Source organism: Heterocephalus glaber, unplaced genomic scaffold, assembly GCF_053883595.1.
Source record: "Heterocephalus glaber isolate CG9 unplaced genomic scaffold, H.glaber_assembly_v1.0 deba00001444, whole genome shotgun sequence".
NCBI classification, from domain to species: Eukaryota; Metazoa; Chordata; class Mammalia; order Rodentia; family Bathyergidae; genus Heterocephalus; species Heterocephalus glaber.
The window spans coordinates 23,324,270-23,335,053 of record NW_028258297.1 but is presented as its reverse complement, the minus strand read 5'-3'; the positions used below and the strand labels follow the sequence as shown (position 1 = coordinate 23,335,053).

The 10,784-nt window shown below is 37.5% G+C and overlaps 1 long non-coding RNA gene across 1 annotated transcript in view; it reads right to left on the bottom strand.

The window, feature by feature from the left end:
* Positions 1-442: 442 nt before the first annotated feature.
* Positions 443-10,784, bottom strand: part of LOC147827507 (uncharacterized) — a 47,924-nt gene continuing 37,582 nt past the window's right edge. Inside the window, exons 3-4 of the long non-coding RNA XR_015452339.1 lie at positions 3,699-3,776; positions 443-725 (exon numbers count right to left, since the gene is read on the bottom strand). This is a non-coding gene — a long non-coding RNA (uncharacterized LOC147827507). The remainder of the gene's footprint in view (positions 726-3,698; positions 3,777-10,784) is intronic.

The window sequence follows — 10,784 nt, the reverse complement described above, 5'->3', positions numbered from 1 at the left end:
ATCCCATAAAGAATTATTTGGTTTAGCCAGGCATGGTGGCACATGCCTGTGATCCCAGCACTCGGGAGTCTGAGGCAGGAGGATCACCTCGAGTTGGAGGCCAGCTTGGTGAACATTTGAGTTCAGGGCCAGCCTGAACTACAAAGGGAGACCCTGCCTCAAAAAACAAAAATACGGGGCTAGGGATTTAGCTCAGTGGTTCTGCTTCCTGCCTCAAAAGCACAAGGTCCCGAGTTGAATCCCTGGTACAAAAAGACCCCCAAACAAACCAAAAAACCAAAACAACAACAAGAATTATTGGGATTATGTCCCTCAGTGGAAAATGAGATAGATCAGGACTGGGGCAAAACCAGCCAAACAACTGTGCATAATCTGTTAAAGTCATGAAGACCCAGGGAACATGTTCAGAACATAGGATCCAGGATAACTGCAGCTCCTGAGCGCAGTAGGTGGAACTGATTAGAAAAGTGCTATTTTCAATACTTCATTTACATTAAGGTGCAAAGCCAAGCAAGTTTCCCACAGGGCAGTTTAAATCTGGCTCCAGGCTAAGTGAGTTTTTGATAGAACAACAATCCCAATGCCTTATTTCCATGCAGAAGAAGCTAATCTAGATACAAAAAACAACATACCTTATCCTCATGGCTGCTGTGAGTCTATTTACTGGCCCACTCTCCCTCTGAAGAGCATATGTTATTTTCACCTTCAGTAAATGTGCATCCCCACTGAAAAAAACAAAAATAAGATTTTAGAAATGGGCCTGGTAGCAAACCCCTGTAAGCCCAGAATCTGGTTGGCTAAGGTAGCAGAATTGCTATGAGCTCGAGACCAGTCTGGTCTATACAGTGAGTTCAAGGCCAATGTGGACCACATAGTAAGACCCTGACTCAGAAAACAGAAAGCAAAAAAAGAATAGTGTCTTAGAGATCTCACATCCCAGTTGGAACTCTAAGATAAATTTGTTGCACAGTTGCTCCAATCAGATTCTGAACTCAACCTGAGATTTCACATAGTCCTTGTTTATTATTTGTTTTAAAATTTTTTTGTTTTTTGTTTTTTTGAGACAGGGTCTCAATATGCAGTTTAGGCTGGCCTTAAACTCACTATGTAGCCCGGGCTGACTTTGAACTCAAAGCAATCCAAAAAAAAAAAAAAAAAGCAGTCCTTCTGCCTCAGCCACCTGAGAGCTGGGATTACAGGCGTGCACCATCATGCCTGGCTACATAGTTCTTGTTTAAAACAGAATGGCTGACTTGTTGGGTAGTATGATCTACCTTGTGGTTTTTAATCATCCTTGGCTTGGTTCATGTTCAACAGGCCAATTAACAAAGCAGCAATGCGGCAGTGAAGGAGGTTATTATGATTTTATCACCCAGATTTCACTTCACCAAGGCTAACTTTCCACATTGCTCGAGTTTTAAATGGCAAGGCATTGTGATCAGTGAATCATAAGTACAATCATACTTTGAAATGAAACCATCTAGCCAGGTGTGTCACATGCCTCTAATTCCAGCATTTGGGAGGCTGAGGCAAGTGGATTGCTGCACATTTAAGACAAGCCTGGAGTTCATAGCTAGACCCTGTCTCAAAAACAAAACAAAACAACCCATCCATCAGATCATATGTCAACTTCATTGGGCTCTTCCTGCCATAGGGAGGACAAGGTTTGTCCTCACTTTAATTCCATGTGGTTGTGTATTCTCCTTCATGGTTATAGAGCTGTCATCTATAAGCTTAATAAAAGCATTATAAACCCCTCTGACATTCCATTGACCATTGACATTGTCTCAAACCATTCTTCATAGAAAAAGAAACAAGCCTAAAGCCCATAATATTTATCATTAGTATACTATCTTGTGCCCACAAGTAAGCCATGTGAGAATAGAAACTTAATTAAAAATTGAGCCAATGTATCAGATTTTTAAGATCATTTATAAAAGTTATAGTCTTGTCTTGCAGAATCTGATATACATTCTGAATCAGCGACCGGCAATGACCCTTTCTCTTCCAAACTAAATAAGATTTTAGGAAACTAGCCAGTGTATTTGAGAGTGGTACTTCTCATGACCACACCTAGTAATCTGCTTTCAGAATTATTTCTCCTGAACTTGTAACCATAGACTTTTAATCTCTAAATTCTCAGTTTCCAAGAGAAATCATATGTAGTAACAGAAATAAATTTGAAGTAGAAACTGCCACCTGGCTATTTGAGGCTCCTTATGCCATCAAAGCAAAAGGCAGAAAGGATATGATGACTTTAGTTATATTATGGACCTTGATTATGTAGGAGAAATGAAGAGTATAGCAAGAATCCAATGGAACTCCTAGGGCCACTGCCTTTACTATTATCTAATGATGTCAGAGTAACGGAGACCTGTAAGGGAAGTGTTGCCAATGAATTATCAACCACAGAATTAAAGGTTTAAGTCATTCCATGGGGGATGGGGTGAATAAGCCTAAGCGCCAGCAGAAGGCAAAGAGGAAAGTCTAGGTAAAGGGAAATGTAAATCATAAATCCTAAATACTAGCTACCACCTCATGATCAGCTATAGATATGAGGGCTTTAGCTATAGTATCTACTTCAAAATTATTATTATTGTTAATTTGGTTCCTTAACTAATTACAAAAGAAATTACTAATTGTCCTCTACCATCTCTTTCTGACCTTCCCTTATAACAGAACATCAAATTTTTACCTAGGGACATGACCACCCAAAATAAAGATTGATTTTCCATATCTCTCTTCAAACTAGATATGGCCATGTGATTAAGTTCTGACCAGTGAAATATTAGTACAAGTCTTATAATTTTGGGGGGCCAGTACCAGGGATCGAACTTGGGACCTTGTGCTTGTGAGGCAGGCGCTGGAACCACTGAGTTAAATCCCTCACCCCTACAAGTCTTATTTTTGAAAGTCCTTAAAGAGTAGGGGAAGTAGAAGAGAAACATGGCATTTTCACTTCCTTTTCTTTGCTGATTGACATAATATAATGTTTGTTGTATTATTTGAGAATATTCAATTCTTCCATACAAATAAGATAGGTTTTTTTGGGGGGGCTTGGGGTACTGGGGATTGAACTCAGGACCTTGCGCTTTCGAAGCAGGTGGCAGAACCACTGACCTAAATCCCTGACCCAAAGAAAATAGTTTTAACTCAAAACAAGTGGTAAACCTATATACCAGGTAAGGTAATAGCTCATAAGATAAAGATGAAACTCAAAGAATGTGTTAAATGTAGATAACATGTAAGCAAGCAGCTTATGAGACATGGGCAGGATGTATAAAAATGTGCTAATTATAGACTGTAAGTTAGTAATTTATAAGGCATGTTGAAGTTAGATGTAATAATCAGAGTACCTGATAGGACAATGTGTTAGCTTTCTGTTGCTGTGACAAAATACTAGAGATAATATGTAAGGAGGAAAGATTTATTTTGGCTTATGATTTCAGAAGTTTCAGTTCATGGTCACTTGGCTCTGTTGCTTTGGAACTGTACTGTGGTAGCATAGTACAGTAAAACCTTGGATTGTATCTTGTTCTGTGAGTATTCTACAAGATGAGCAAACATTTCTAATAAGTTTTATATTGATAAATGAGTATATATTGATAATATGAGTGGTAGGTGACACCTAATGTCACATGATCACAACTGAGACAATGCTCTCCCCCCTTCTCTCTCTCCCTCTCTCTATCTCTCACCTCTCATCTCTCTCTCTCTGGCTGCAGGATTGTGGGTGATCATCTCCCAACAGCAAGAGATTATGGAGGAGATCTTATCTGCAAAGAAGGAGAAAAAGGTGGAGGAATCCTTCACTTCAAATGAGATTCCATAGATATGTGAAATGTGAAAAGCAGTGCAAAATTTTGTAGAAAATCACTATCGTAATCAGGCTGTAGCCGTGAAAGCGATGAACCTGTTTAATGACAGTGCAATCTCACATCTCTGCAAGATCCTCAAAAGATGGCAAAAGCAAAGGCATGAAAAGACAAAAGATCCCACTGAGCCAATAAATAGCAGTGAGTCTACTAGTGATAGTGAAAGTCATACTACACGATAACCCTTCCTTCTCTTGTCTCCCTCATACCAGCCATGAAGGTTTTCAAAAGTAAGTGTAGATTAATTTGTTTAGTTTTCTTTATATTTTGTATTTTCTTTATTATTTTGTATTATATTACAGCATTGTAATCATTTTTATATGAACATTTTTGGTTGTATGTGCGTGGTCTCTCTAGAGGGAGACTGGAGACCCCGGAGAGCACCAACCTTTAAAGAAAGAAAAGGAGACAGCCTGGGGGATGAACAGTAATTTATTCTCCTGACACTGTTTGATAATCACAAAGGAAAGAGGTAAGGCTTTCATACATGTAGGAAAACAGCTTAGTTATTCTGGTTGTTGTCTTTTTGGTTTTAACATCTGGTGATAACAAGTGACTCTAAGTGACTCATAAAAGCTACAGGAGAATTTACAAGTCCCTTGTTTCCCTTCACCGATCCATACATCTAAGAGCGCACTGCAGCCCTCTTATTATCAGATGGTATCAAGAAAGCAGGGCGACTTCAGCAGAAGTCAAGCCCACCGGCCTACCGCAAACATCACAGATGTACATAGTGAACCGTATCTCTCTCACCACCCGTAGAGTCATTGGGTCACAGTTCTCTGATCCCAGACGATGGTTACTAGGAAAACCTGTTTTTCTCCCGTATAACTTTTACAACATCTCTTAAAGTTTCCTGGAGTTCTTTTAACAAACAGACTTGTGGAAATTCCCAGAAATGACTTCTTAATTTTCTCAGTTAACAAACTTCTTGTGATCATATTCTTACAACTAGATAACTAAATTCTACAATTTCCCACAGTTGTAGAATGAATCATCTGAGCTTCCATTATTTCTTATGGGGAAATTTGTTTGGTACACAAATGCTTCAGATTATAAGCCTGTTTCCATGATGAAATATGCTCACAAGCCAAGGTTTTACTGGATATCAAAGAAGGGAGCACATTAGGGACGAGCTGCTCACCTCATGGCAGCCAGGAAGCAAAGAAAGAGGGAGATAGGAAGGGATTAGGGACCCTGTACCCTTTGTGTGTCCAATGACCAAAGTTCTTTCCACTAGCCTCTACCACCCCCTCCCAATAGTTCCATGAGTTGTTGCCAAGCATTTAAAACATAGCATTTTGTGGGATATTTCAGATTGAACTATTATTAGACAAAGAATTGTATTTATATATGGAAAGATCAAATCACAAAGTAAGCTTAACCACAAGAGCCCTTTAAGTCTAAATCTTGAAATTAGAAATAGTCAGAAATCCAAAGCAAGAGAAGAATTGCTATCTTGAAAATATAGGAGGCCACAGCTGGGCATGGTAGCACATGCCTGTAATCCCAGCACTCTGGAGGCTGAGGAAGGAGGATTGTTTCAGAGTTCAAGGCCAATTTGGGCTACATACTGAGTTCAAGGCCAGTCTGAACTACACAGAGAGACCCTGTCTCAAAACAACAACAACACAAACAAAAACAAAAACAAACCAGAGGAGGCCATATGGCAGGGCAGGTGAGCACTCTTTAGAAGATGAGAGCAGTCCTTAGCTGACAGCCAGCAAGGAAATGGGACCTGAGTCCTGCAGTTTCAGGGAACTAAATTCAGCTAAGAATGAGCTTGGAAGTGGAGTGGAAGTGGATTTTTCCAGAGTTTCAGACAAGAACTCAGCCTAGTTGAACCTTGATTTCAGCTTGTGATACCATAAGCAGAGGACCTGCTCATGCAATGCCAGATCTGTAGCCTACATAATTATGACTAGTAAATAGGTATTGCTTTGTGCTGCTAAGAAAGATTGTGGTAATTTGTTATGCAATTATAGGCAACTAATATAGCTGCTTATTAGTGATACTCATCGTGGTTCCATTTTGGCCTTGCATGTGCTCTTAGAGAGCTGTTCAGCAAGCTAATTAGGGAGCTCTAATAGTAGCCAGGCATACTTGCCTTTGCCTCTTGTTAAGGGAGCAAATTTATTCTAAATACTTCCTATCTGCAAAGCTATCCTGAGGCCTATGATGAGGCCCAAGGATTTATACTAGTGATGAATCTTCATGAGTATTCTTACACCAATAATATTTGTAAACCACTATGATCAATAGTGTACTGTAGTTGGTGGTGTTCACATTTAGTATTTAGTCCCAAAATGAAAAAGCAAGGATTAAAACATGGACATAGTTCCCTGAAGAAACTAGAGGACTTGATATAAAATAGCTGGAGAGAAAAAAACAACTTTGAAAAGTATCCCTTTGGATTAGTAAAGTGTGGCTCCAAAACAAATTACCAAAACCTCGGTAGTTTAAAACCACATGTATCTATTTTCTCACAGTTCTGGAAACCAAAACTATAAAAATCACTGCGCTGGCAGGGCCATGCTCCCTTCAGAGGCAATGTGAGAACTGATTCCCTGTCACTTTAGTTTCTTCTGGGAGCTTCCTGGCATTTCTTAGTATCCTAAGAAAGGTGGCCACATCACTCCTACTGTTACAATGGCAATGAAATTTCAACATGAGTTTTAGAGGGGACATTTAAACCATGGCAAGTGTAAATGCATAAAACGGTTCCTTATGATTCCAAAAAATGATTTAATATCACATGAAAAACGGTCAATCTGTTTACAACATATTTAACAGTCATGAACAGTTATTCTATCCAGAAGTGACATGAAGAGGTATGGTAGGAGAGGGAAAATGTGCCCCCACATATATTCTCTCCCTAATCCCCAGAACCCACAAATACCCCCGATATGGCCACATCACTGTGATCTCCGCCTCTAGCTTCACATTCCTTTCTCCTCTGGAGAGGATGCTGTGTTCTCACATGGGGGAAGGCAGAATGGCAACAGAACTGAAGGCTGCGTGAAGCTTCTTTGCTAAGGGGTTTAGTCCCATTAATACAGGAGAAGTTCTTGTGACCTAATCATCTCTTCAAGGATTTACTTCCCAATGTATCACATTAGTAACATCTGGATTTGCAAAAGACACAGTGAAACCATAGCAATGTCATCTTACAAAATCATATCAGAAATCTATTGGGTTTCAATATGCTCTCCAGATTCAGTCTAGTTTTATACATGTAGTTCTTGTTAAAAATTCTCTTCCTACCACACTGTGATTATATTATAACAATAAAGAATAACTAACTTTTGCTGAGGATCTTCTCCACCTCTGGTTAGTGGATTGCGTATCTGATTCTCAGTAGATTGTAGGTCTTATGTTATTTACTATGCTCTGCTCCCATTGGGGCATTTCTTGGTAACATATGATAATCAGCACTAATTAATATTAACAAAACTGTTTTAATGCAGTGGGAAAGTGTATTTGAGTTTAGCATCATAGAATTCTAGAAAGGCAGATTACAGTGGGAAGCTCTGGATTAGCCCTTACTGCCTCACTAACTACTATACTTGGATTATAATATAACTAGATACATGCATGCCCAAAAAACTCATTTTGCAGAATTTTACACTAAAATTATTCACTTGAACATTATGTAACATTTTAATAAAAGCAGTCACAAAAATGATAATAATAATAGCACAGTTTTGAAAGATACGTTAAATTCCTAGTAAACACTATGGAAAGTAGTTTAAAAGTACTCAAAAAGGAAGTATGAAGGAAGAAGCTAAAAGGTAAGGTTTTAAAGACTGAAGGTATGGAGATGAGGGTAGTACTACTCTGCCACCAGAATTTGTAAGTGGAGAAACTAGTACAGACTTTGCATAAAATAAAATGATGCCAGAAACTCTGGCTCATTTTACTGCATTTATTTGGTGTATTTGCAAAAAGCCTGGGAAGAATTTCACATAAAGCACTTTCAGATAGAGTCTGTGGTCAAATACAGCTAAAGAAGAATTTGACATGTGTGAACATCTCACATTTTATGCTGTCCCTGCCAAGCACTGCATTCCATTAAGTCAGTATAGTCGGGGTTAGGATCAACTTCTACTCATGAAAATTGAGAGCTTACCCAGAGCAACTGCTTCCCTCAGCTCCACATACAAGTACTAATTGAAGTGAAATACTACAAATAGAAAATAATTTAAATAAAAGTACACTAAGATATACTGAGAAGTCATTTAAAAAACTTTCTTGCATTAAGCCTGCAGAACTTCATTCCATTTCCTTGAAACATAACATTTTAAGTATAGTCTACATAATTTCTCTTTTATGAAACTCTTTAGCTATCTCTTCATTTTGTTCTCAGAGTTCTTTTCCTTAAGTAATCTCTCATCCTATTTCTCTGTATCTATTAATAGAATATTCTTTTTTTACACAGTGATATACATTTGATACAGGTAAAGTTTAAGAAAATGAGTGCTCACATACATAAAACTTTATGTGTGTTATGGCCTAACTGTATTAAAATATCACATATTTTCTCATCATTTTAAACTTGAAGCCTGGAGGTGGTCTTAGTGTTAATGATTTCATGCCAGCTAAGAACTTTTCTTTATGTCATTTTACTTTCCTTCTCTCTAGATAAATGATATGAGATTACATTTGAAGGGATTATCTGCTAGCACCAATTCTTTAACTACAGTTGTCCTTTGGTGTGCTGGGGGATTGGTTCTAGGACCCACTGTGGACCCCCAAACCCAAGGATCCTCAAGTTCTATAAAACAGTGCAATGTTTGCATATAACCTACATACTTCCTCTTGTATACTTTAAATCACTGTGGATTGCTTTACCTAATCCAATGTAAATTCTATGTAAATAGTTGTTATACTATATTGCTGAGGGAATAATGACATGGAAAAAAACGTGTGCACATGTTCAGAATATTTTTTCCATATCTATGGCCATACCACCCTGAATGTGCCTAATCTTGTCTGATCTCAGAAGCTAAGCAGGGTCGGGCCTGGTTAGTACTTGGATGGGAGAATATTTTTCCCATTTTCTATTGGCAGTTAATTGAAAGTGCGGATGTGAAGCCTGTAGATAAACAGAGCTGACTATCTAGTTAGGTACAAGAAAAACAAAAATGTAATTACATGTGCTTGGAAAAATATTTTTATAAGAAAAAGTAAAAGATATGATCTTTAAATTGAAACAATTGTATCCTTTTTATCATAGCAAGACACTTTACTCTGATTTTTTTTTTTTTTTTTTTTTTGGTACCAGGCATCATACTCAGGACTTTGCGCTTTGTGAGGCAGGCACCAGAACCACTGAGCTAAATCCCCAGCAGCAAGACACTTTAAAAAGCTTTATAGAAATAAGTAAAAAATATCATTTACCAAAATTATAAGTACTGTTAATGTTGGTCAAGTAAGCCTCCACATAATTAGGCTACAATCACTGTATTATTTTCCCTTTTCTCTATTACTGGAATATTTGAAGAAAAGTTTTTAACCAAACTTCCAAGGAGATGTATACATATGATTTATATGAGAGATTTTTATATTTTTTTCAATAAGCATGGAATCTCTATTTAGACTCCAGTTGACATTGTAACTTGCTTCTTTATCTGAGTTTTTCTTTGAAGTTAATTGAATTTTCTCAGTTTTTATTTCATTTAACACACACACATAGAAACAGACACAACTACAAAAACATGTAAGTTCTGGAAAATAAAGTCAGAATACTCTGCGAGCAGGAAAATCAATGCTTGTATCAAGTTTCTTTTAGAAGAAGACCAAAGACTTTGGTTAAGAATTGCAAATGTTTTTCAAAAGCAATAGTTCCTTTATATTTGTGTTATTTTACTCATCACTGCGTTTATATATTTATTAAAGTGAGGTTTTAAGAAAGCACAATATTTATTGTCTTAACAATTTTTTTGTTTGTTTTTTGAGACAAGGTCTCGTTATATAACCCAACCTTAAGTGCTAAACTCACAGTGATCCTCCTGCCACAGCTCCCAAATGGTGACATTGCAGGTGTGTGCCACCACACTCAGCCAATTTTTAAGTATAAAGGTTAGCAGTGTTAAGTGTATTCATATTGTTGGGCAACAGATCTCTAGAATTTTTTTCACCTGGTAAAATAAACTTTGTACACATTGAACAATTGTTCATTTATCTCTCCTCCAGATCCTAGCAACTATTATCTACTTTCTGTTTCCCTGAACGTGGCCACTTAGATACCTCATATAAATGAAATCATACTGTATGTGTCTTCTTGGAACTAGGCTATTTCTCTTAGCACATTAGTCTTAAGGTTTATCTATATTGTGACATGTGATAGGATATTCATTTTTAAGGCCAAATAATATGTGTGTATATACCACATTTTCTCAATTCATTCATCCATTAATGGATATTTTGAGTTGCTTCCACCTTTGGCTATTGTGAAAAATGTTGTAATGAACATGAATGTACACAGATAGATCTTCAAGGTCCTGACTTCAATTTTTTGGAATATATGCCCAGAATGGGATTGCTAGCTCAACTAGTAATACCATTTCTTATTTTTTCAATGAATCTTCACAGTGTTTTGAACAGTGGCTGCATCGTTTTACATTCTACTAACAGTGCCTAATTGCTCCAGTTTCTCCAAATTCTGACCAACTCTTGCTATTTTTTTGATAGTGGTTGTCTCAGTTACTTTGTTGTTGTTGGGACAAAATACTCAACATCCACAGTTAAAAGAGGAAAGATTTATTTTAGTGTATGGTGTGTAGAGGTTTCAGTTAATAATCAGCTGGCTCAAGGCAGGGCAATATGGCAGAGGAGAAACAGTTCATGTTGTGGCAGGCAGGAAGCAGTGAGGCTTTTCTTTTTTCCCTTTTTAGTCTAGCCAGGCTG